Raw genomic sequence first — 26,971 nt, forward strand, 5'->3', positions numbered from 1 at the left:
AAGCCTCATGGTTCCGATAGGGAATGAGCCTCCTTCGTGGATGAAATGATATTTGTTGCCTCTTCTTGTTTTCAATTTTTTTCCTAGTGGCAACATAGAGCAACAGGAGTGTCATGTTAAAATTTGGAATTTCGGGGTTCATTTGGACATTTTTATACATTAACTGAGTTTTCTAGGCATTTTATGTGCATAATTAAAATTTGTACTACATGCACATGATCCAGTGCAGAAAAATGGGTTGACAAATAAAATGTGTGTCCTTGGGTGCATGCTTAGGTCCCATGCACGAAATGAGAATGAATTTCAAACACCAGGGCACTGTTGTCTGCCGGCAAAATGTTGGGATAATTTGTTTTTAAATTCTTGTAAATCGAAAACTCATCTAAAATTCATGAAACTTGGCATGCTATCACGGAATGGCAGCCGACATGCTGTGGTATTTTTGTGTCCAATTTGAGAGAAGGCACACTCGAATAATAGCCAACAAAGGCATTTTGAAACAAACAGCTGTCATTTAACATCTTAAACGTTTGTATAATTTAGATCGTGTGCGTTCTGTTACCATTCACGTGACGCCACACATCACACTTTTAATTGCTAGGAGGTGAAACTACAAAAAATACACTTCCGTGATGATACGTGTTTGTCATAGTAGGTCACGTTTTCTGTCATGCATGTACATCCATGACGATTTTATGACAGAATCAAGATAGTCATACCTGTGCTATCGTAGAAGTGTTCCATGACATTACCGAAATTATCATCATGGAAGTGTCCACTTCCATGAAAATAAATCACGCGTCATAGAAGTGCTTTCGTCAAGGGTGACCAACACATGGCATCCACCGTAACGGGTCGCCGTTAAGCTATCAGTTCCGGTTTTGGATCCAATAACCCGCTAACAGCAACGACCAATGACGATTTTCCAGGTGTAAAAGTCTCATTGGCCGATGGAACCACGTGTTTGCTCCTCGGTGGGCCAGATGTCATCCATCCATTGGAGGAGACATGCCTATGATACGTCGACATGTGGCAGGGCCCAACAGACGCCCATATAGGTTAAAAATGTTGGCCTAGTCAAATGCCCGTAGTACTTACTCAGGTACTAGTGGACCAGCCCAATAATGGCATGTTTTATAAAGGGCCATTTACGACCCGAAGCCAGATCTGGCCCGTTAATTATTCGCCGAATATTTGGGTCCAATTACAGCCCAATGACTTTCGGCCTATTAGATGCCCGATATAGACATAGGCCCATTTCAGCCCGGTGTGTCTTTCGGCCTGGGAATGGCCCGTGCTGCCCATGGGCCATATGGTCCGACGTGACATCCGACCCACTAACGGCCCGTGATAAAGGTGGCAACAGTTCAGTCCAACGTGACTTTGGGCCTGTTAAAGGCCTGTCATATAATTCGGCCCATTAATGCCTGTACTAAGCTTTCGGCCTCTTAAAGGCCCATGATATCAGTGGGCCAACTAAGTCCTGATATATGTTTCAGCCTGGTAATAGCCCATCATATAACTAGGCCAAAAAAGGCCCAGTCTACATTTTAGCCCGCTGAAGGCCCATCAATGACTAGTGAAAATTGAGGCCCAACATGAATTTCGGCCTGCTAAAGGCCCATGTTTTCTTATGGGCCATAACAGGCCAGCAGAATATTCGGCCTGTTAATGGCCCAACGCTACATGGGCCAAACTAAGCATTGGGTCCACAAAAGGCCCAACTAAAATTTGGGCCGAATATAGGCCGGAGTAAGTTGTGGGCCTGGCGCAAAGTGTGAAGGCCCGAATGGCCATTCTGGCCCAAGAAAGATGCAGGCCGGTCCAATTGTGTTCCGCTAAAAACTAGGCCTGTTACAGGCGAATGTTTCGGCCCGGTCGACTACATCAATTTTTTTCTGATAGCGAATGATGGCAGTAAATAGTAGGAATTAAGAATAAACCTACTCTATACAATAAAGAAATTGCGGCATAGTAACTTAGAATAAACCTACACTATACAATGAAGGATTTATGGTATATTACATCCATTGGGCATCGAAGTTCACCACCAGTGATCATAAAGTGCAACGAAGAAGCAGATTACAAAAACTGGGCACCATTGTAGCGTAACAAAATAATACTGAACCAAGACCACTTCCAAGACAGTTCAAGAAAGGTTAGCCTTACGTGGGAACTATTGCGCAAGCTGCTGAGCAAGGTTGTGAGACCGATCTAGCATGTCGGTCATAGCTTCCAGGTGTAGCTATTTAGCAATGAGGTTCTCATTGGTGTTCTCCGCAATCTTTCTTAGAGATAGGACTTCAAGTCAAAGTTGAGTTGCAGAATGCCTTTCTGCTAGAACTTGGGACTGAAGAAGTCGAATTGATTCAGACAACGAATTCTGTGAGCTTGTCTGACTGCTAGTCTCAAGTAACTTGAACACTACATCAAGACAAGACTTTGGGGTTGTCTCGCTATCTTCAAGATGTTTTGCCTTCTTTGCTACAATATATGTTGGGTTTGTCTCACAGCCTTCAGCAGACTTTTGCATGCCATCAGGTATATCACCCTGAAACAAGTAGAGAGATGATAGGTTTTGCACATGTATAAACAAAGATGATAACTGTGTTGTCAATTCCATCCAATTTCAAATTATAAAATAAAGAGTAAGTTCAAAATATCAATAGCATAATTTTTCATTGTTCATAATGCAGGGAGCTTCACCACACTACTGGATTACCATGTCAACATAACAAGCATAGATGAAGGGCAAGGACAATCATTGTATCTATTTTGGCTAATGTGCATGGCATGTTGTTAATATCATCAGCCACATCAGTAAGATAAAACATGAGATGACAAGGTGCAAACATGGGCTACTTCACCACACACTAGATTATAGATCCACAAAAACAAGCACACATATAGGGAGTATTGAGTAATGTGCATCGTATGAATAAGGAATTTGGTTTTACAAGTAAAACTTGGAACTTACGGTTGTTGTGAACATGCATTTTGATAGAAACAGCAAACTAAACAGCAGTAAACGATAGGGAGTATGAGAAAATTAAACAACAGTTGAGGATGAAGGATTTAGAACGACTGACTTACATTAACAGTTAACACTACTTTATAATGCCCTTCTCCATGTCAAGCGAAGGATAACTCAAGAATTTTAGCACCTAATCTTCTTCATAAGCATTGCCTGTACTCTACATTTTGTAGAGAGTAATTGTAGATATGATAATACTGGAAGGGATGGAGGATAATGAAGATAAGATGAAGATTGATGCTACATAATCAACTACCAATCCCTGGAAGTACAAGTGTTACAAGACAAAATTTACTGACGAGAGCAATGGGCTACACTTCTGCACCAATCCCTCAATTGGGGTAAGTACAGTGATAGACGATGTTCAGTCCTTACAAGAGGACTGCAGCTAAACCTCTTCAAAAGCATTGGGTTGATTCTAAATTTATGTGAGAGTCCATACGGATTTTATAATGTCCACCAAATGGACGATAACGAGGCTAACATGTGCAGTGATGCTACATAATCAAACAGCTATGAAAGTAAGTATGGTCATACAGGGCAAGAGGTACTCACAAGAGCAATGTAGTGTGCAGTATAGTTGTGAGATTCTGTGGTCCCTTGAGAATGAATGTTCTTCTGCTAATAGTTTTTGTACAAGTGAGACGTTAAGGCAGATGCGGAAATGTAGTTCAAATTGTGATGTGAGATCATAGATAGTACCTTATGCTGCAGACGAGACCAATGTGTAACAAGATTATTCCAGTCACTGTCTAATAAATGTAGCACCGGAGACTTTACAAAAATTTTGTTTAGAGGCTTGCCATCGAAGTGCGCTTGCCTCAGGTACAAATGATACTTCATCAATGAGTGCTTGAAAAGCACAACCAACCCTTGCTTGTCTTGAAAATCCAATTTGGTCCTCGCCTATTTAAAAGAATGAAATCTTGTGTCTTCTATCAGCAGAAAGATATGCAGAATTACCATGAATAACATTAGTACACTACTTACGCGTAAGTTGCGGAGCAAGACTGGAAATTGTTCTGTGTCTGCGGTGTAATCTTTCCATGAAGGAAAGATGAGCACAAAGTTCTTGACAACAATATAAGCTTCATCTTCTAAACTGGGAAGAAATGGAACAGGGGTCCTATTTGCTGCAATAGGGGCTCTCTCTAGTTCGAGAAGGGATTTGGCAACTGGATTTGCTGTACTCTTTGTTGGAATGGGGGTTTTGCATCGTAGAGCTGGTGCTATGTCAACTGGCATCATTATACTGTTTGCTGCAGTTGGGGTCTCCTGAGTTGGGGCATCAGAAATGACCAGTGTAGTAGGGCTAGAGTCTGCTAGAGTTGGGGTGTTTTGTGGGTCAGGTGATATTGCAATTACACCTAATGGGCTATTTGATTTATCAAGTGTCACTACCTTTTCCAAATAGTTTGCTCGTGCTCCTCCGCGATCAGCAATCACTCTCTTCCTTTTGAACGTCTAAGACACAAGAACAACATTTGAATGGATAAATATGGTATGGTGACAAATGGAATATGTACTGAAAATGGATAGGCAGTGCGTGTTCACATACATGATGTGTAAACTAAGCTAATGGCAGTGCAACAAAGTAGAAGAAATGCAAAGCATCAGTTGCAAGATATGTGCGACCAATATAACCTTGGAAAGTTATAGCAAGCACCTTGATGGGTGAATAAGATAGGGCATCTACCTCTGACTCCTTCACTAGGGAGCGACATTGACTTTGGTCTCCCTGTAGCTCATAATCACTGTTAGGACCATATTCTAAGCATGAATCTGTAGGTGGAGAGCGTTTGCATTGCATCCATACTTGATTTCACTCCCTTAATGCCAAGTTTGACAGCCATGGCATTGTTCTGCTTTATTCTTTTCATGCGCGCAAGCTCATAATCATTATGATGCTGTTCAGAATCTGAGATTCATGAAAACATAAAAAGTAGTCAGATTATCTATGGAATGCATTGCGGATTCAACTCGAAGAGTGTCTCCCTATAAACCCCTGCATATGCAAACTTCACCCCCAGCCGTGCTGACCAGACCACACACAGAAATACAAACCTCTTCTGTCTCTATAACAGGCAGACACACATTTCAAAACTAAAGTAGAAACATTAGAATCATATCAAATTCGTATTTGAACAAATAAACTAAAGAATTATTAGTGGCATAATGTTTAGCTTCAAGGGTGGGTGCTGGTAGTGCAACACAAAGGAAGTAGGATAATTGTATTCCATGTAAAAGATCGTAGTCTATGTAAAAGCTGGAAATGACACTTTCTTTCTATACAATGCTGTGTTTGTTGCCCACACACGATGGAAGAGATCACATAGAGAAATACTATTCACTCATGTCTACGGTTCTAGCATTTTGAAACAGGGTGGTCCAACCTAAAAGAATATTGAAAACAAATATGACAAGGCAAGCATAGATGTAGTGAATCAATCATTTACTTGTGAGCTTACTAGGACAAGTATGCAGAATTGTAACTGCAGTAAGAGAACGTCCAAAATCTGAATCAAGAAGTTTGTCTAGCACTTATTGTTTGCAACTAATCGATGTGAATAATTGGATATCACATCGAATGAGTAAGAAAGAAAAGTAAAATTGTTAACAAACCTGGACTGCAGTAGTAATCTGGGTCAATGTCACTACGACCAACAATCCAAAATGAATAGTGTCTGTTCCTAAGGTCGGAATTTTGAAACCCTGTGAAAATTACAAGTACTAAAGATTACTGAAATACATCTGAACCATTAAGTGCAGGTAGCACTCGGCACACAACAAACCCTAATGACAGTCCTGCCTAATGAGTAGTGAATCAATTAGAAAATGGGTGATGAGGAGTGGCTGCTGAGTGTTGAGGACGTATGTCAGGATAAATCGGGTTGCCTTAGTGGGTGCTGCACACCTAAGCCCTGAACGGACTAGGAAGGTATGCACGGCGGCGTGCCCAGGCAGCGGTGATGCTGTTGGGCGAGCGGCTCCTGACCTCCTGTTAGTCCGGCATCTCCTCCTAGAGTCATGTTGTCAAGGGACAGCAAGGCGCCGACGATGCAGGCGGCTGGGGGCGAGTAGAGCTCGGAAGCGTGCAGCAGAACAAAGGGGAATCGGGTCCTGGGCCGACCCAAAATCCCAGGGTGGGCCGTGGCCCACCGTGGGCACCCTGTAGAGATAGACACCCGAGCGGTGAACATGCATTTTTGAAACTAAATTAGGAACATTTAGCTGACCAATTAAATGACTCTGTTTTAATAATATCAGATTCGTATTTGAACAACTAAGTTTGTTTAGCTTGATGGGTGGAGCAGTGATATTATGACACGAAGGACATATGTTGCTCGTATAGTGATCATAAAAGGGGGAAACCCTAAGCATTTTTTTGAGCAAAATAGGGTTTCCCTTCGATTTCTATTAAATAAACCACCACGGAACCAACATGATCAATTAAACCCTAAGCATGATCAATTAAATCCTATTATGACTGTGCCATGGTAGATTTAAAGCTGCAAACCGGGGAAATGCTATTTAGCATCCATTGTTTGCTTCGAACTAAGAACAAAATTCTAAGAGCTAAAAAGAAAGTACATTAACCAAGTTACGATCTATTTTCTGGTTGAGATCAAAAGGTTGAGGAGATATGAAGTACCACCTCTCTTGCGGCGCCGTGTAGGCATCAGGGGTGCGATGGCTGTCGGTGGCGTTGAAGCAGATCTGCGACGGTAGACAGGTGCATCGGGGGATAAGTCCCGTTGCGGTGGAAGAGAAGGTCGTGTGAGCGGCCCCGACAAAGAGGACGACAACGCCGATGAAGTGAGAGGACGCGATGCAAGGCTTTTGGTCCGTCGCCGGGGATGAGAAATGTCCATCTCTAGCAGTGGATGACGCGATCTTGGTAGGCGCTCTGGCATGGTGGAGGATGGTGGCGATGGATGGGGTGGAGGACGGCGGCGATGGATGGGGTGGTGGATGGAGGATGCTGGTGTGGGGATGGTGTTCTAGCGCGGACGGTGTATGAATGGGAAAATGGAGGGAGAGGTACGGGGAACCATGTTTTTGGGACGCGCCTGTCTAAAATATGGGAAAGTTACGAACTTAGCCCTCATTTAAAATTTGGAAATCTCGTCGGTTGGGGATAGGACGGTAATCTCGCATCTCGCAAATATTTGCCCATAGCGATTTCAGGCGAGGAGAGGGTGTTTTGGTGCCCATGGTTGGCGCCCACGGTGTATGAACATGGCTAATAGGTAGGGCGGCTGTGTCACGTCTGAGTGAAGTTACAAACCTGCCCCTATTGAAAATATTTGCCTACATCGATTTTGGCTGATTCTTGTTTGTTTTTCCACTTATCATGTATGAATGGGGAAATTGAGGGAGAAACAGAGGTCTTTCGGATGAGCTTGAATCAAATGTGTTTTGCCGCCCATGTTTGGTTCCCACCGTGTCGGAATGGGCTCAGAGGCGGTCGTGTCACGTCTAATTGAAGTTACTAACCTAACCCTATTGAGAGCAGTGGAAATCGGGCCGATGGATTGTCCGTGTAAGGGGTAGACAGTAATTTCCATCTCCCAAACACTTGGCTTTGGGCAGCCCATGTGGGAGTGGACATTTTGCCGCTTCTTTCAAATTTTGGGACAATAAGCATCCACGTTTACCCTGGCAACTAAATTCGAATCCATTTTGTATTCCTATACGAATCTTTATAAATCATTTTATGTGTTTTTATGTATCTTCAAAAGCACAAAAAAGGTGTATTCCACTGTCATATATGAATATGATTTACAAATGCCGATACTCGAATTCAGAAGCTAGAATCCAGTTTAAGGTGAATTCGAATATTTGGAACAGTTTATCTCTAACTCAAGTGTCACATGCAGCATAATGTGTACTCCCATTTAGATATGTACACAAGCGATGTATCAAGATTCAAATACCGAGTCAATCAACCAAGAATGTACAAAACTAACAGACATATAAACACTTATAGAGTATATGGATCAATAATATCAACTAACATACATAAGCCAGGCCATTGTACTTTTTTTTGCTAGAAGAGCATCCTTTTTTAGCGAAGCTAGTACATCATCTTGGCCCTTTCCAATGTGTGCCACTTATGGTCCATCTATACTACTATTATTGTTGAAGGCACATTCAGCCCGATTGGCATATTTGTAGGTCTGGCAAAACAATCAAAATGAAATGTCTCCGAGTCTTATCAATTAATACAGACTTGTGCTCAAATAAAATTACAAACCAAAAAACAAAAAACAATTATTACATCATCTCTAAAACAAATGGGTTGATCGATTACATGAACAAACAACACAAAGGTTATTCAACGATGGAAAGAACATTTCACCTATGATTTACCAAGTGGGAATTTAATTTCCTTTTTTCCTTTAGGACCTTAACAATGCGGTCAGTCTTAGCTTGCTTCATTTGAAATCCACCAAATATTTAATGGTTGTGTTGAGTACTGCTTATGATTGTGCTATTTGCTTCCTCAACATGTCAACTTCATCTCTAAGTGCAGAAGAAGAATCTCTTTCTACCACTAGTTTAGCCTCTAGAGCATCAGCAGTTGGCAATTCATGATGCACGATTGGGCCGGTGCCACTACTGTGGGATGATACAATGTCCATGGGGACCTCGCTGTTTGATCTTGGGCTAACCTGTTTTGCCATTAAAGTTGAGATTGGATTCCGAAAAGTTGAAGTTAGCAAAACATCTGAACTGGGACTTATAATAGAAAACCAGTTAAACAAACAAGGAATTAAAGAGTTTCAATTGTATGCTGAAAAGTAGTTATTAACATCATTGTAACAGGTTGTTGCAGGAGCAAAGTAGTTAAACAAACAAGTTTTGCAAAAGGTACCTGTTGTGGCATTGGAGTTTCTCTTGGATCCTGAAAAGTTGAGTAGCTAGTAACGTGATTAGAGCAATCGATTGCAGCAACAAAGCAGTTAAACAAACAAGTTTTGCAAAAGGAACCTGTTGTGGCATTGGAGTTTCTCTTGGATCCTAAAAAGTTGAGTAGTCAGTAACTTGATTAGAGCAACAAGTTACAACAGCAAACCTGTTACACAAATATATTTTTGAAAATGTACTTGCGATGCAATTGGACATCCAATTGGATCCTGAAAACTTGAAGTTGGTAAGATGATTACAACAACAAGTTACAACAGCAAACCAGGTAAACAAGGAAGTTTCTGAAAACATACATGTTGTGCCAATGGAGTTTCAGTTGGATCCTACAAACTTGAATGTTAGCAATCAATAAATAAAGTTTTGCAAGAGCCATAAGACACTAACATCAAACTAGTAAAACAAACCAGTTTTGGCAACATATTTAATTACACATGAACTAGTAAAACTAACAAGTTCTCGGCAACGTATTAAAGTAACAAGTCGGTACCGTTTACCAGCAACACAGACATCTGTAACTTTCTTTGATGTAAGAAAAATAATTCCAACACATGTATAAGTTAAAAAGACGGTGTCCCTCATATAAACCTGACAGTTGTCTACCTATGAACATGCAAACATTACTAGTGCTACAAGTGATAACATCAAACCATTTAAACAAACAAGGTATCAGAACGTAAATTACACGTGAATTCTGCTGCACCCTAGAAGTACATATGACCAGCTATCTACGTGCTTAAGTAGCTATTTAAGTTCAGGCAAACAGGTAATTCTTAACAGTAAGTATCAAACACATAGATAGGTGCAGTATATAATAGGATTAACAGGCTATAGCATTATGTAATATGTAGCAAACTAAATTAAGCCAAGCAACATAATTGAACAATTTTGCAATAAGTGGCTAACTAAATTTCCGAGAAGAAGGTAAATGTACTTACGCTAGCTCTTTGTACAGGCACACTGCAACTTCTTTTTCGCTTACAAGGTTCTACAAAGGAGTCCATGGCATCAATTGCTTGGATACGCAGTCCCAATACTTCTTTCTTCCCACACTGCATTGGTAAGTCGAATGGTTAATCTGGTAATATGGCGCGTCCTTGATATGTTATATGAGAACGTGTAGTCAGACTCGTTGTAGCCACACACATCACACTAGCTTTTACTATATATTTCATGCAATTACATTTGGCATATCGAGATCTAAGCAATCTACAATAGGATGAAAAGACTGGCATCCTTCACATTATTGGCGAATTCAGTTCATAGAAACAAGCAATTCAACCATTCTGTGGGTAAATCGAAAGCGCCACTAGAATATTTTTCACTACCCCAATCATACACGCAAAAAGGGGCGACGCCACCATAGTGGCTGGAAAGTGTGCACCTAGTTTGAGTCGTCCAGGTTGGCCCAGGCTAGTTTTGTTTGTCCCAACACATGAGCAGGCAATGTAAAAAATGAAGAAAAAATGTTTCAGTTTGGATGGGCCAATAACGTAAGCGCAAGGTAGGCCCTATAGCAGGCTCGCGGCCCAAACGAGGGCCTCCCATATCGATCGACAGCAGGAAAAATCCCAATTCCTTCTCTCCAGCCTCCAGTCTAATTTGCTCCTAACCTAGCCGCCGTTGGACAGATCGACACATCACTTCCTCGCGCCCTCATTGGAGGGTGGTCGCCCGGCTTCAAGATAATGGAAGGACAAGAAGATGAAGATCCAACCCCGGGTGTAGCCTGCGTGGGAGGCAGCGGTGGCAACACGGGCATGGCATCGAGCTTGCGCAAATGGATAGTCGCAGCTTGCAAGAGCAGCATGTGCAACGATCAGGTACATCACATCTCTGATTATATCTAATTCAACTATTCAATTTATGGCCAATAGTTAAACCCGACGGTGTTGTAAAACCGATTGTTGGTAGCGAATCTATGAGAAAATGAAACCAATTTCTGATTATTTTATAACTCCCCCAATCAATACTGAACTGACTAAATCTGATGTATCTAATCAAGTTTCCGATGTAAACATACAAGCTCATGTTGTTCTTGAGCCTGAAGTGTCTAATGAACAGATTGCTAATGAAGGATTTGATGCAAACATTTTACATAGTGTCTAATGAGGGATCTAATGCAAGAATTTTGCAAATCTCCCATTATAGGATTTAGTGTCTAATGATGATCTTCTATGTTGAGAGAGACATAGAGATTTGCAGGCATTGATAATAAGTAAATTATGGTACATTTTCATGGCTTGAGGAAACATCGAGGCCATCTAACAGAAAGTCCCTGTATCACGAGAACGTAGCATAAATACTTTTCTAATATGTTGTTTGAAACTATTGGCATACTTGTGCAGGATATATATATTGATATGCAGTTTCCGCACTGGTTATAGGTGCAATTACACTTCGATTTTTTTAGCCAGAGAACGAATAATTCAAGCAGGTACAGACCATGTTAGTAGTCCTTCTACACAATGTTGCATTTTGTGTTTTTGGTGCTTGCATCATTTAGTGTTTTATAATCTGAACTACTTTGGATCATTAGCTGGTTTTCAAAGTTTATGTGGCTTCACATTTCTCAAGTTATGTTGATTTCCAGAGTGCAAGTGCCTTCGTATTTTTAAAGTTAAATGTTCTCCCTGGTAACTTGAATTCTTGGATCCGCCACTGCACACAAATCATACACGCGGGCCTTTACGAATTAAATGAAATGCAGGGACTTACGCTAGCTCGTTGTACAGGCTCACTATAGCTTGCTCTTGGGATGTTCCATGTACAAGTCCATGTTACCACTTGCTTGGATGTGCAGGCCTTGTGCTCCTTGCATCCCCCTCTGCATTTTTGACACGACGAATGGTTGATCAAATAAGATGAATCGACCTTGCTATTTTACTTGAGGACATATACTTACAAGGTTATACAGGTGTGCAGGATGTGTACCAAATCCCGTAGCACCGTCAAGCTTGCTAAAAATGGTTTTGCTTGTTTCAAATGATATCTCTAGAAGAAACAAGAGTTAAAGTCAGAGTTTGCATAGGCGTGTAAGCTAAGAGAGCAGTGAAAGGATATCCAAACATCATCTAAACAGTGCACAAGGGAGTGATGTGTGGATACCTAGTTCGGGCCAGCGTTTGGGCATGCTCGCCTAGCTATAGTGCGGGCCACTTCAGCACCGTTGAGGGTGATGCGCTGGCGTTGGCTGAACGCGCACAGATGCAGATCTTGGGTGGCAGTGGAGCACTACAAAGCGGTAGACGGGACCGTTGGTGAAGCCCCAACGACCTCGAGGGCGGAGGTGCGACGATGTGCTCGGTGAAGTAGTCCCAGTGAGGTGGGAGACAGCGTCAGTGAAGCGCACCTGATGCGGCGGAAGTCGGTGCCTATGAGGCACATTGGTTGCGGCGGTCGACATTGTCGGTGGACCACCGGTGCGGTGGACGAGGGCGTAGATGAGGTAGCTCCGGTGCGGTGGTGAAGCACGACCGTCGTCTTCGTCGTCGTCATCCGGCACGGAGATGGGGAAAGAGACGGGACGAGGGGCGATTCGAACTTTGCTTGGGTTAGCGGCAAATTAGGGATTTTGGCAATCTGGGCGCGGAAGGGGGCGGTGGAGAAGGGAGATTTTGCGGGGCTAGAATTGGGGCCGCCAGATATTTCAATCCGAAACATGGAAGCGCGAACTTATTTTGTGTTTTTTTTTTTTGGGGGGGGGGGGGGGGGGGGGGGGGGGGGTGGCTCGGTGCTAAGCGTCCGTACGACACACACGACCTCCACGACACGACCCTGGTCTGCCTGGTGCGCCTACATTTGAGAATGCAAATGAATCTTCTTTAATTTGCAAACGAATATGTATGTATTACCATGCCAGTGTTTTCCTTGCAAATAATTAGTTATTCGAAACGAGATACTATTTTTTTGAGAGGTCAGACAGTGGGAGAGGCTCCCACTGTGTTGTATTACTCAAAAATATGATACAATGTAATAGTATGATTTACAATGTGCTCATCCTCCACTTTGGGAGGGAGAAACAACTACTTTATTTTGAAAGGTCAAGGAGGTGCTAAGTTTTGTACAAAGGAGAGAATGAAGTCTCTCACATCAGTCTTAGTTCTATGCTGGAGGAGGCTAAAATCATGTTTAAATCGTCCAAGCCAAGCATTAAGAGTGGGGGTGGTGCTTCTAAAGTGCTTGTTATTCCTCTCTTTCCAGATACTCCAAGCATCCTATAGGAATATTTCCATGAACATGGGCTTGGTCCAATTAGTGGTTGCTTGACTTATCCATTGGAGCCTAGATCAGTGTCTTTGCATGTGATCCCTAGGATGGACCAGCATTGTTTACTGAAAGAGCATTGAAAGATCATATGTTCCACATCCTCTTCTATTTATTGATCACATAAAAGGCAATTATAACCATCCCCAATGTTGTAGTGCCTCCTCTTAAGCATGTTGCGCATGTTTAGGCGGTCAGAGAGCAGCAGCCATCCAAACACTTTGATTTGTAATGTCGACTTCACTCCCATAGCCATTGGTATGATTGGTGTGCTTTCACATTTCTAAACTAGAATGTGTAGTATCGGTTGTCTTTGTATTCCGTTGCTCCCCAGCAGTATGTCCAGGTGTCGTGAGGATTCGGGTCTGCATTGGTGCCTAGATGGACCACCTTTTGTTGCAGCTCACAGACTTCTTCAAATGCTTGAATTGAGAGTGGGAGGTTAAATGTTTCATGTAGTGATGTGGACCCCAGGAAAGCTTTAGCTGATATATCTTCATTTTTTGCGTACGAGAAGGCTGGCGGGTATGTTTCATCCAGTGTGATGTCCAGCCACAGATCTTTCCACATAAGTACCATGGTTCCATAGTGTACATTTTCTTTCGATATCCCTCTGTAAATTGGGGTGAGCTTGAGCACATCCCTCCACCAGAATGATCTGCATGGCTCCCTAGCATGTGGGATCTTGCTTGTGTAGTAAGTTGACCATATGAGCTCCACCCATGGTACATCGTGTCTGTTGTAGAATTTATGTAGGTACTTTAGGAGCAAAGCTTCACTTTGGATATGAAGATTTATTACTCCAAGTCCACCACATTATTTTGGCTAGCAAACCATGCTCCAGGCTGCCAGCGAGTTGCATTTGTCCCCTTGTTCTGTCTTTTTTGTCCATAAGAATTTCCTTCTTATTTTGTCTAGAAGTTCTAGTATCTTTGGTGGCAGTTTGAGAGTGCATAGAGCAAAGATGGTTAGGGATGTGATCATTGTGAGTTTGGCACCATAAGACATCAACAATAGTGTGCTTGTCATTCTTCTTTGCATCATGCAAACCAGAGGCATGAGGTCTTGAACCGAGGGCTTGGTTGTCCCAAGGGGTAGTCCTAAGTAGGTGAATGGCATGGTTCCAACTTTACAGCCAAAGATAGTTGAGATCTCATTGTAGCAGTTGGCGTCATAGTTGATTGGGATGAGTGTAGACTTGTGGAAGTTTATCTTCAGTCCAATGGAGACAGCATAGTCAGATAGAATGTCCGTAATCGTTCGGGCTTGATCGGGATAGGCGGGGAGAATGATGATCGTATCATCGGCGTATTGAATCACCGGGTAATCAAGTTGATTCTGTCATTGGAACGTAGATGGATTCTCCCTTGTCTGAAGGCATCATTGATGGTAGCTTGAAGGAGGTCATCCGCAAGCACAAAAATCAGTGGGGAGAAAGGATCTCCTTGGTGAACCCCACATTTGCAAATAAATTGCCTACCCGGAACACCATTTAAAAGCACCGATGACTTGCTTAAGGAGAAGATACATTTAATCCAGTCAAGACAGTTATCATTAAAGCCCATGCGTTCCATAATTGTAATCATTGCAACATGTTCGATTGTGTCAAATGCTTTGGCAAAATCTAGTTTTAGAAGGATGATCTTTTCCTTGGAAGCTTGACACTGATGGAAATACTCGAATGCCCAAGCCAAACAGTCTTGTATTAATCGGCCTTTGAGGAAGCCATATTCATTAGAGTGAACAATTTTAAGTATGAGTTTTTGTAATCTATTTGGCAGTAGTTTGGTGAGAATTTTGAGGCAGAAATTGAGTAATGTGATTGGTCTAAAATCAGATACTGTCTCCGGGGACCAAACCTTAGGGATGAGTGTGATAAATCCATCATTGATACTCTCAAGATTGAGTCCCCCCTCGTAGAACTGATGGCATAGTTCTAAAAGTCTTCTTTAATGATGTGCCAGCATTTTTTCAAGAAGACCCAGAGAATCTGTCCGGGCCTGGCGCACGATCTGCAGGCATTTCCTTGATGACAACATCAATTTCCTCCTTGGTGAAAGGAACAATTAGGTGTTCCAGTCCTTCCACTTTTTTGATGATGTTTTGCAGGTTAAATTCATTTTGGAACTCTCCTGACTTTCCCAATCTCTCTTTAATGGTTTGGTATATGACTACCTCTTTGCTGGCGTGGTCCTCTATCACCATGTCATCCGATAATTTGAGTGTAGGAATTGTATTACATCTGTATCTCTCGGAGGCCAGGGCTTTCAGAAATTTAGGGTCTTCATCACCAAATTTAATCCATTGAATAGTGCATCTCTTTTGCCAATACCGTCGTTGGTAATTCAACATTCATAGGATGTGTTTCTTTAGAATTTTCCTGAAATTGTGTTCTGGAGTGGTGAGGGTTCTGAGGTTTTCAAGAACATCAAGGTTGGCCAATGCTAGGTTAGAGTTCTCAATTACCACTAACAGTTTGGAAATGCCTTTGCTCCATTATTTTAATTCATATCTGAGGGCCTTGAATTTTCTGGCTAGCAGGGTGGCTGCATTTACATTTTTATGCTTATATGGCCTTGACCATACTGATTGCACCAATTCAAGAAATCTGGGATGTTCCATCCAGTATGACTCAAACCTCAAGATTTTGCTGCGAGGGATGGATGTTTCAATTTTGCCAACACACGGGATATGATCTGAAACTGGTGTTCCCAAGGGCATAACTATAGTGTTGGGATAAGATGATGTCCCGTTGTTTGAAGTGATGAACCAGTCTTATTGCTCAAGGAGAGGGTCAATCTGTATGTTACTCCATGTGTGGACATGGCCTTTGATGGGCAATTCAATTAGCTGTTGAGAGCATACAATGTCATTAAAAGAAATCATGTCATTCAGATTACCTCCAGGTTTGTTTTTGTTGTCGGGTCTTCGGATGTAATTAAAATCTCCTAGTAAAAGCCAATCTTCATTAGGTGGGATATTAAGATTATGAAGCCAGTCTGTATAGGTCACTCTGGATTCAACCAGACATGGGCCATATATGTTAACTAGGGTCCATTCCTGGGTCGACTGAGTGGAATGAAATTTAATTGCCAAGGAAAATTCTTCCTCCAGGAGCACTGTTCCAGTGAATATGGCGCTATTCCAAATTGTGAGGATCCCTCCTGATGCACTACGAGAAGGGATGTATGCAAATTTATCAAATCTCTTTGGGCAACAAGACTTAATAAACATATTATCGATAGCAGATTTTTTTGTTTCTTGCAGACAAATGATTGCACACCCACGGGAAGAGATAGCATTAGAAAGAGCCAAAATCTTAGGTTCAAAGTTTAAGCCACGTACATTCCAGCATAAAATTTTCCAATTCAACATAAACGACATGATAAGCTAGAGCAAAATATGAAAGCAGCTATGCAAGAGCCTGCAGGAGCTTCAGGCGTTGGATGGACCGTCCGAAGCTTTCGCCATGAGAGCTTCATCAGTGATTTCTTCTGGCGGAATGGCACATTTGGTGACTCCAATGTTTTGTAGCACCTGTATAGGGGTGGGTGGAGGAATGCAGTCCTCCTGGTGGGTGATCTGATCATCTGGATCCCCTTGGGCAGCAGTAGCAGTTGGGACAATTCTGGGCTTAACTTTGGATAGTTTGGACTTGCGGTCAGAGATAGAGGGTATCTTGAAGCCATCATATTTGTTGGATTGATTGCTCTGACGAACCTCCACCACAGAAGCAGGAGTTGTAGCTTTCCCTTCCAAGTCACTGTTTTGCCCGAGCTCATAGAAGAAGCATGAGAACCAGCTAGATCACATGGTCCAGAACCAGCAGAGGAAACAATAGAGTGTTGAGGAAGCACTGTATCATCCTGAACTATGAGGCTCATGTCATCAGACCTAGCAGGGAGGACTGCATCTTCTAGAGTTGCCTGATTGAGCTCATCCACAATTTCTGTAATGACTACACTGGAAGAAGGAGCCCTGGAGTCGATGATAGTACTGCCTGGGATCATGTCTGTGCAGGAGACTTAATCTGCAGAATGGTGGACTGTTTTGGATGCAGACAACACTAAGAACTGCCCATCTGTTTCAACAATACTGACGTTGAACTGCACTGAACTGTCACGAAAACCAAATCCAGAACTCCAGGGGCCATAAGCTGCAATGATGGGACTGATAGTAGCTGTGAGATAGGTGTTCAGCCTCATCATGGGCACACAATCATTTAGAAGCAGAGATGCATATGTGGCCTCATTGGAGAGCATGGAGAATTGCAAACCAGCATTGGATATAGTCAAATACAGTGTCATGGGGTGTACCTCTTGTATGGAAGCGCTTGGGCTATGGACAGTGTCATTGGGCTGAGGGACATCCATAGTGCTGACATCTTTGGTAGTTCCACTGGCAGAAAGGAGTTGATTGAATATATTCAGAGGAACCATAGCGTACCCATCAGACAAAGTAGCACTGGAATCAAAACTGCTAAGAATGGAGATTGAGTCATTCCATGCGGCAGCCGGGCTATCATGAAGGTTATTGGAGGGAGGAATTCCATGGTAGACCTGCAACCCTTCACCAATAAGCCAAGCTTGAAAGGTAAACACTTCAGGCGGTGAGTGTGGTGGGCAAGGTGGCCAGACGCCCCACTGTGGTTGAAACTGAACCTCTGCATCATCCTCCTGCTCTGCATTGTCGTTAGCTGCATGTTCATTTGCATTGGCAGCTACATTCTGTGCAATCCAATTATGAAGCTGCATTTGATATATCTGCTATGCAGTCAGGTTGTCGCCGTGCAGGGGATGAGGAATACCATCCTCTGGCGGTGGATCCTCGGTGGCCGGAAGAACATCTAGAATGTGAGCATTCCAATCGCTGCTACACAACATAGTTACGGCCACAGTCTAGCTGTGGCGTGCTCCCCCAAGTTGACGCATAACCATACTTTTAGGAACAAACTTGAGATGGATCACTCTAACCTTCAAGAGCACAATTCTACGGTCACCTCTAGGATTATGCCATTCAACTAGCTGCCCAAACTTTCAACAGATTTATGCATGTAGTGATGAGTCTGATAATCATAGGGGAAACCAATGTTAAGTAGCCAGATCTTAGGCCCAAATGAGGTAATACGCATATTCATGGCAGCATCATGTGGGACGAAAGAAATCACAATGTGCTCATCAAACTCATCTTCATCGATCTCAAACGTGGTGCCAACTACTGCATCTCTAGTGACCGTGTGTGTAAATCCAAATATTCAAACACCAAGGGGGTGGTCACCTACTTCTGTGGGGAAAAACACAGATTCATGGAGCAAACCTTCAATGATGTGGCGGAGAGCCGCCTTGCGGCGGAAGGGGATTACTCTGTTTGCTTCAGCAATGGCGAGGAAGTCATGTCGCAGCGGACGGATCGGGCCTAGCACCATGTCATCACGCACCCTACGATCTGGCGGCCCAAGCTCGATGGTCATGCCCGGCAGGAGGTAGGTGATGACGTTTATGGGAAAGTTGGCCATTGTTGGGGTGCTCTGCAGCGGAGCAGAGGATGGTGTGGAGGTCGAGGCGGAATGCGGAGGGGAGGCCTTTGGGAGTGACTTGGGGACCCAATGCCACCCCTTTCTCCAGCGGCGGGTAGAGCAGGATGATGCCACATGTCCCCCAAGTCCATAGTTGTTACATCAAAGGGCTCTAGTGAGCAGCTACGTTCCCAAGCCAAAGTTGGTAGGAGTGGTAAATGGTAGTGGTAAATCAGTTCAATGATTTTGTGACTCTGTGTGATTTGCATGGGATATTTCCTTGCCCAAATTGTCAATCGTGACCGGAGTTGATTCCTTAGTAGAGGATACCAAACAAATATTTCGATTTCTTTCCAGAGGAGCTTGTGTAATCACATGATTATTACCCAAAGTTTCTTTGTAAACCAGAAGGAGCACAGGTCTGATGGGCCTGATTGGATTTGGGCCTCCAATAATAATGATCTACATTATGGTCAGAATAATGTGAAGTAGTGTGGCCCAATAATGAGCAAGTGCGACAATGGGAAGCCCCTGGACAACCAAAAGTGAAGTGGGTATGGGAACCGCAAATGTAACATGATGGGCCTGGGGTTGGGCTCCCAGACGAACCACGCATCTTGTTGGGTGTGTTGGATTTTTCAGCAGTAATCACCGTGCCACATGTGCAAGGTACGTTCCCAAAAATGGTACAAGGCATACCAGGGCAAGAATCGGCTAGGTGTCCCTTGACTTTGCATAAAGCACATAAATTTAACCTCATGTAAATATAATCCTCTGAGGGGACACTGATTAATTTCCAAACGGTAGCAATGTGTTGCTCCGAGTGACCGACGCGTCGAAAATCCATAATACAACATAATGAAATTAGGGATAGATTGCCAAGTTTCCCACATAAACCGACAGCCTTCAAATTTTGCATTATGTGTCATAACTCTTTCATAATGAATTGATGGGAGACTACCAAAAGTAATATCTGGCATTAAAGTTGACGAAACATGCTTCGTTGATGGCGCCTTACCAAGAGAATTTGAATTAGCCACAATTGCAGAGAAGTCCTTCGCCGACAAGGAGGTTTTGGAAGGTGAGTCCGACATGACCATTGTCAACGGCAAAGCAAGACCAAATTTTTGGAGCTCCGCATGTGTACTAGTATCATTAGAATGACCAACTACCAGGAATGATAGTTTTGTTTTGATCGCAATCGAGGAACGAGAAGCAACCTCAGGACTGTGAGTGTCTGAATGCTAGTATTTGTCCAAACACCTTGATCGAGTGTAGCCATGGCGATATAGTTGAAAATTACAAACAAAGTCAGGCCAAAGTCAATCCTTGAGGCCATAGATGAAATGTCCCACACGATTGGAAGCCACGGAAAATTGGAAGGATCGACCCACAATATGTTGCACATTTAGACCAAAAGGTAGACCTCCGATGCCGCATTGTAGAGAAATGGCCACTGATTCTTCGGTCAGAGAGAAGGAGGCCGATGAAAAATTCCTTGGTCGATCCAGAGGAGGAGAAATGAACAGAAGATCCAAAACAGCGACGCACCAGAACCGCGACCGCGAGGCCACGCGAGAAGTCCCAATGTTGGAGGCCCTCCATGAATTCCTAGGGAAAGGGGTGCCATGGCTCGGTGGAGGTGGAGTAGAGGTGGATGTAACACCCTGGATGTAAGTTACCTTATATGTACTCCAACTCTTGCCGTTTCCGACGCTAAGTTATTTTATTTCCTCAGGTTCGGGTTTTTGTCGTCGTGTGTTGTTGCCTTTGTCATGCATCTCATATCATGTCATCATGTGCATTGCATTTGCATACGTGTTCGTCTCATGCACCCGAGCATTTTCCCCGTTGTCCATTTTGTATTCCGGCGCTCCTATCTCCTCCGGTGCCCCTCTCTACCTCTTTTCATGTGTGGGGGTTAAACTTTTCCGGAATGGACCGAGACTTGCCATGCGGCCTTGGTTTACTACCGGTAGACCGCCTATCAAGTTTCGTTCCATTTGGACTTCGTTTGATACTCCAACAGTTAACCGAGGGACCGAAAAGGCCTCGTGTGTGTTGCAGCCCAACACCCTTCCAATTTTGGCCCAAAACCCACCAAAAACCCCTCCATCACATAGAGCGTTCGATCTAGATCACGTGGCTGCAAACCGTGCTCAATTTGGAGCCTCCTAGCTCCATCTACCCCTATATAAAGGTCACTCCCCGAAATTTTCGGGCAAACCCTAGATCCCTCCCTCTCCTCGCGCGCCGGACACAATCCTCGCCGACGGACATGTCCGGCTAGCCGCCGCCGCCACGTGTCACGCCCCCGTTGGCCTCCGCCCCATGCCCACTTCGCCGCACCGCGGGCCCGCTCAGCCTGGAGCCGGCCCTCTCCGGCCCGAAGCCGCGCCGCCCACTCCAGCGCCCCGCCGCCTTCTTCCTCCCTCGCCGCGCCGCCTGAGTTCGCCGGCGCCGCCCTGCTGTGTCGCGTTGCCGGTGGCCGCCGTCCCGGCCCACCTGGAGCCTCGCCACGGCCGGTCTCCCTCGTCTCCGCCGCCAAGGTCGCCGCCCCGCCATCAATCGCCTCCCCCGCGCCAGATCCGGCTCCTCTCCGCCTCTCCCTCGACTCCGGTGACGCCTTGCAGCTCCAGCGAGCACGAACTCCAGCGTCGTCGATCTTCGGGAGCCGAGCTACTACAGTGCCGATCTGGATCTGAGATCCGCACGATTGACTTTCCCCCGAAACCCTAGTTTTTTTGCGTTTTTCATCATGTCGTATATCCACATCCATAGCTCCGATTTGCGTGTGTAGCATATCAAAATGTTCGTCTCAGAGAGTACATCATTTTATCTCATTGCATCATTTTCATTTGAGCTCATCTTCATGCCCCGAAATGCTGTTGGAAGAGGGCTATATGATAAAATTGTCAGATCTGTTTTATCAAATAGCTATTTGTCATTTTTGCCATGATTAATGTGTGCATGATATGCTCCTGATCTCTACATGAGTTTTGTTATATGCCATGCCATCTTTACAGAGGTGCTTACCATGTATTTTTGTGATATGTGTGGTGACTAGCACAAGCTTGCAAAGTAGCGTATACGGTAATGCTGATTTCAAGGACTTAGTTTGTCATGCCATGCTCTGTAGTGAGTGCATCGAGCTCGTGAACATGCCTACTCGTTAACAGATTTGCATGCTCCAGTTTTTCACTAAGTCTGTAATCTGATTATGTTTTTGCCATGTTCACATGCTTGCAATTGTATTTTCTGATCCCTTTTGGCTCAAGGTCACTAAGGGACTTTTGTTAAGTGCTTTGAGTAGCTTCATGCCATGCCTTGCTTTGCCATGTTAAGTTCATGTAGCATATAGTTTCCATGCTCCAAAGTGTGCTACCTGATATTAAATTCCAGACTTGTTTATCATTTGCACTTTTGCCATGCTTGTTTGAACCTGTTAATGGATGAATTGGCCATAGCTCAATGTTCATCTTTTTTCAAGCATCATGATTGGATCCCTGCCATGTATTTTGTTGTCATGTTTGAGTGTTGTAGCATATTTATCTTGATGCTTTTAGATGGCTACTTGCTGATTATCGCAGACCGATGCCATATTTGTTTTGCTTGCCATTTCCAAACCGTGCATCCGATTTCTGTGATCTTTATATCAATTTCAACCGAAATCACCTCACTTTTCCAGTGGCACACTTGGATTTCCAAATTGAGGCCAGGTTCAATCATTCCTTGTCGAATCTTGCATATGCATCACATATCGCATCCCGCATAGCATACCATGTTTGCATCATGTTGTTCGAGCATTGCACGTGGTTGATTGTGTTCCTTTTGCTTGTTTGCCTTGTTTGGGTAGATCCGGGAGACGAGTTCGCTAACGAGGATCCCGTTGAGTTTGCTTACGAGGATCAAGTCAACTCTGACAACTTTGCAGGCAAGATGATCATACCCTCGAAATCACTTATATCTTTGCTTGCTAGATGCTCGCTCTTTTGCTATGCCTATGCTACGATACCTACCACTTTCTTATCATGCCTCCCAGATTGCCATGTCAAACCTCTAACACACCATGTCCTAGCAAACCGTTGATTGGCTATGTTACCGCTTTGCTCAGCCCCTCTTATAGCGTTGCTAGTTGTAGGTGAAGATTGGAGATCGTTCCTTGTTGGAATATTGTTTATTGTTGGGATATCACCATATTATCTTGTTATCTTAATGCACCTATATACTTGGTAAAGGGTGGAAGGCTCGGCCTTTTTCCTAGTGTTTTGTTCCACTCTTGCCGCCCTAGTTTCCGTCATATCGGTGTTATGTTCCCGGATTTTGCGTTCCTTACGCGGTTGGGTTATAATGGGAACCCATTGACAGTTCGCCTTGAATAAAACTCCTCCAGCAATTCCCAACCTTGGTTTTACCATTTGCCACCTAGGCTCTTTTTCCCTTGGGTTTCCGGAGCCCGAGGGTCATCTTATTTAAACCCCCCCGGGCTAGTGCTCCTCTGAGTGTTGGTCCAACCTAGAGCCCTGTGCAGCGCCCCATTAGGGAAACTCGAGGTTTGGTTTTAGTTGTATGGAGCGCTCATCTGAGTGTGCCCTAAGAAAGAGATATGTGCAGCTCCTATCGGGATTTGTCGGCACATTCGGGCGGTGTTGCTGGACTTGTTTTACCATTGTCGAGGATGTCTTGTAGAACCGGGATGCCGAGTCTGATCGGAATGTCTCGGGAGAAGGAATATCCTTCGTTGACTGTGAGAGCTTGTGATGGGCTAAGTTGGGACTCCCCTGCAGGGATTTGAACTTTCGAAAGTCGTGCCCGCGGTTATGGGCAGATGGGAATTTGTTAATGTCCAGTTGTAGATAACATGAAACTTTACTTAATTAAAATGAATCAACCGCGTGCGTTACCGTGATAGTCTCTTCTCGGCGGAGTCCGGGAAGTGAACACGGTGTTGGAGTAATGCTTGACGTAGGTTGTTATAGGATCACTTCTTGATCATAGTTCTTCGTTCGTGCTTTGCCTTTCTCTTCCCGCTCTGTTTTGCGAACAGGTTAGCCACCATTTATGCTAGTCGCTTACTGCAGCTCCACATCTTTACCTTGTCTTTCCTATAAGCTTAAATAGTATTGATCGCGAGGGTGCGAGATTGCTGAGTCCCCGTGACTCACAGATTACTTCCAAACCAGATGCAGGGACCGATGATACCGTTCCAGATGATGCGCTTGATCTCAAGTGGGAGTTCGATGAAGACTCTCGGCGTTACTATGTGTCTTTCCCTGATGATCAGTAGTGGTGCCCAGTTGGGGCGATCGGGGACCATGTCGCTTGTTGGGGTTGATCTTTATTTTGGTACCGTAATCGGACCATGAGTGTATTGGATGATTGTAATGTTATTCATGTATTTGTGTGACATGGCGAGTGTAAGCCAACTATGTACCTTTTTCCCCTATTATCTATTTACATGGGTTGTTGTGAAGATTACCTTACTTGCGACATTGCTTTCAATGCGGTTATGCCTCTAAGTCGTGCTTCGACACGTAGGAGATATAGCCGCATCGAGGTCGTTACAAGTTGGTAATCAGAGCCTTCCCCGACCTTAGGAGCCCCCCGGCTTGATCAAATAGCTGGCGTTGTTGAGTCTAGAAAAATGTTTTGAGTCATTTAGGATTATATATATCAGAGAGTTAGGACTTCTTTTTACTCCCTAGTCCCTTCATGGCTCTGGATGGCTCCTCCAACGCGCACGACTCCGAATCCTGATCCGCCACCACCACCTCCACCTCCGAAGGCATGGCAAGCTGTGATGGCCACTACCAATGCAAACATGCAGCTGATCATGCAACTTCTTCAAGAGCGCAACCAAGGGAACCAGGGCCAAGGCAACAATCAGAATCACTTTGCTACACTCAACCAGTTCCTTGCTAACCATCCAAAGACCTTCAGCAATTGTGTTGAGGCAACAGACGCTGATGATTGGCTCATGGACATAGGCAAGCATTTCGAGTGAAGTAATGTCAGGCCTGAGGACTTTGTCAAGTTCGCTTCCTTCCAACTCAAAGACCAAGCTGCAGAATGGTTTCAGCAGTACAAAGATTCCAGAGGAGGCCGTGTGATTACCTGGGATGAATTCCGTCAAGACTTCAAAGCTCATCATATTCCTCAGAGCGTGGTTGAAAGTAAGCGTGAGGAATTCCGCAACCTGAAGCAAGGCTCTATGTCTGTCTACGAGTACAACAAGATGTTTCAGAAGCTCGCCCGTTTTGCTAAGCAGGACGTCCCTGACGAGAAGAGCATGATATACCAGTTCAGGGGTGGTCTCAGAGATGAAATCCAGCTAGCTCTTGTCCTCATTGAGCCCAAGAGGTACAATGAGTTTTACAACATGGCAATGAAGCAAGAGACTTCTCAACTGAAGTGCGATGCTTCCAAGAAGCGAGTCAGAGATGCTACTCCTTCTTCCTCAACTCAAGTGGCTAAGCAGCAGAAGTATTGGCTTACTCCTCCTCCATTCCGTCAGCCTTATCAGCAGAAGAGCAAAGGTGGCAGTGGATCTTCCCACCCACCCAACCCTGGCTTTCAGAACAAGACTTCGTCTCAAGCTCCAAGATCGAGTGCTCCGTATCACCATCCGCTTTCAGAGGCCACGTGCAACAAGTGCCAACAGAAGGGTCACTATGCCAACAAATGCTTCAATCAGAGGCGTCTCCCTCCTCCTCCTCCTATGAGATCGGCAAGTACAGCTGTGGTCAAGCTTAACCCCAAGCACGCCAAGGTCAACATGGTGAATGCAGCTCAGGCAGAGGACTCGTCAGATGTCATCATGGGTAACCTTCCTGTTAACGATGTTCCTGCAAAAGTTCTTTTTGACACTGGTGCATCGCATTGCTTCATTTCAAAACCTTTTGCATCAAAGTATGAGTGCGATTATCCGTATTTGCAAAGATCTTTGCAAATCATGTCATCGGGCAAGCAAATGACAGCTAATATCTGTGTCCCGAATGTTACTATCATGTTGGGCGACTACAAATTTCTAGCTTCTCATATTGTTCTGGGCGACTCGGATATTGATCTTATTCTCGGAATGGATTGGCTTTCTAAGAACAAGGCTCATCTTGATTGTGCTGCCAGGAAGATTCAATTGAGTCATTCGTCTGAGGATGTAATTGTCTTTGCCGCTCGGGATAATACCATCCGTTTGTTTTCTCTCAATGAGAAGGGTGAACTGGATGCCATCCCTCAAATTCCAGTCATTTGCGAATATCAAGACGTCTTTCTAGAAGAGCTTCCAGGAATGCCTTCGCACCGGCCAGTTGAATTTGTCATCGATCTTGAGCCTGGCACGGAACCTGTTTGCAAACGTCCTTACAAGCTTGCACCTGAAGAATTGAAGGAGCTGAAAAAGCAACTCGATATTCAAGAGAGAATGGGTCTCATCCGACCTAGTTCTTCTCCGTGGGGTTGTGGAGTTCTTTTTGTGAAGAAGAAGGATGGAACGGGCCGACTTTGTGTTGACTACCGTCCATTGAACAAGAAGACTATAAAGAACAAGTACCCACTTCCCAACATCAATGAGCTGTTTGAACAACTCAAAGGTGCTCAAGTATTCTCCAAGCTTGATCTTCGTATGGGCTATCACCAGATTCGAATCCGTGAGCAAGAAATTCCCAAGACGGCTTTCAGAACAAGCTATGGTTCATATGAATACACTGTCATGTCTTTTGGCCTCGTCAACGCTCCTCCGACTTTCTCTCGCATGATGAAATTCATCTTCAACGCCTACACAAATGACTTCGTCTTGGTCTACCTCGATGACATTCTGGTCTTTTCGAAGAACAAGGAAGATCATGCCAAGCACTTGCGTTTGGTGCTCGATAAGCTCAGAGAACATCAGTTCTACGCCAAGTTCTCAAAGTGTGAGTTTTGGCTCGATGAGATTCTCTATCTTGGGCATATCATCTCTGCCAAGGGCATAGCGGTGAATCCTGAGAAGGTGTCTGCAATTGTGAATTGGGAACCACCTCAGAACATGAAGCAACTCCGCAGCTTCCTTGGTCTTGCAAGCTACTGTCGAAGGTTCGTTGAGAACTTTTCAAAGATCGCGAAGCCTCTTTCAAACCTTCTCCAGAAGCACGTCAAGTACGTTTGGTCTCCGGAATGTGACATCGCTTTCAACACCCTGAAAGAGAAATTAGTCACTGCTCCAGTTCTGACTCCTCCTGATGAATCCAAAC

Source organism: Triticum urartu, chromosome 2, assembly GCF_003073215.2.
Source record: "Triticum urartu cultivar G1812 chromosome 2, Tu2.1, whole genome shotgun sequence".
Classification (NCBI taxonomy): Eukaryota; Viridiplantae; Streptophyta; class Magnoliopsida; order Poales; family Poaceae; genus Triticum; species Triticum urartu.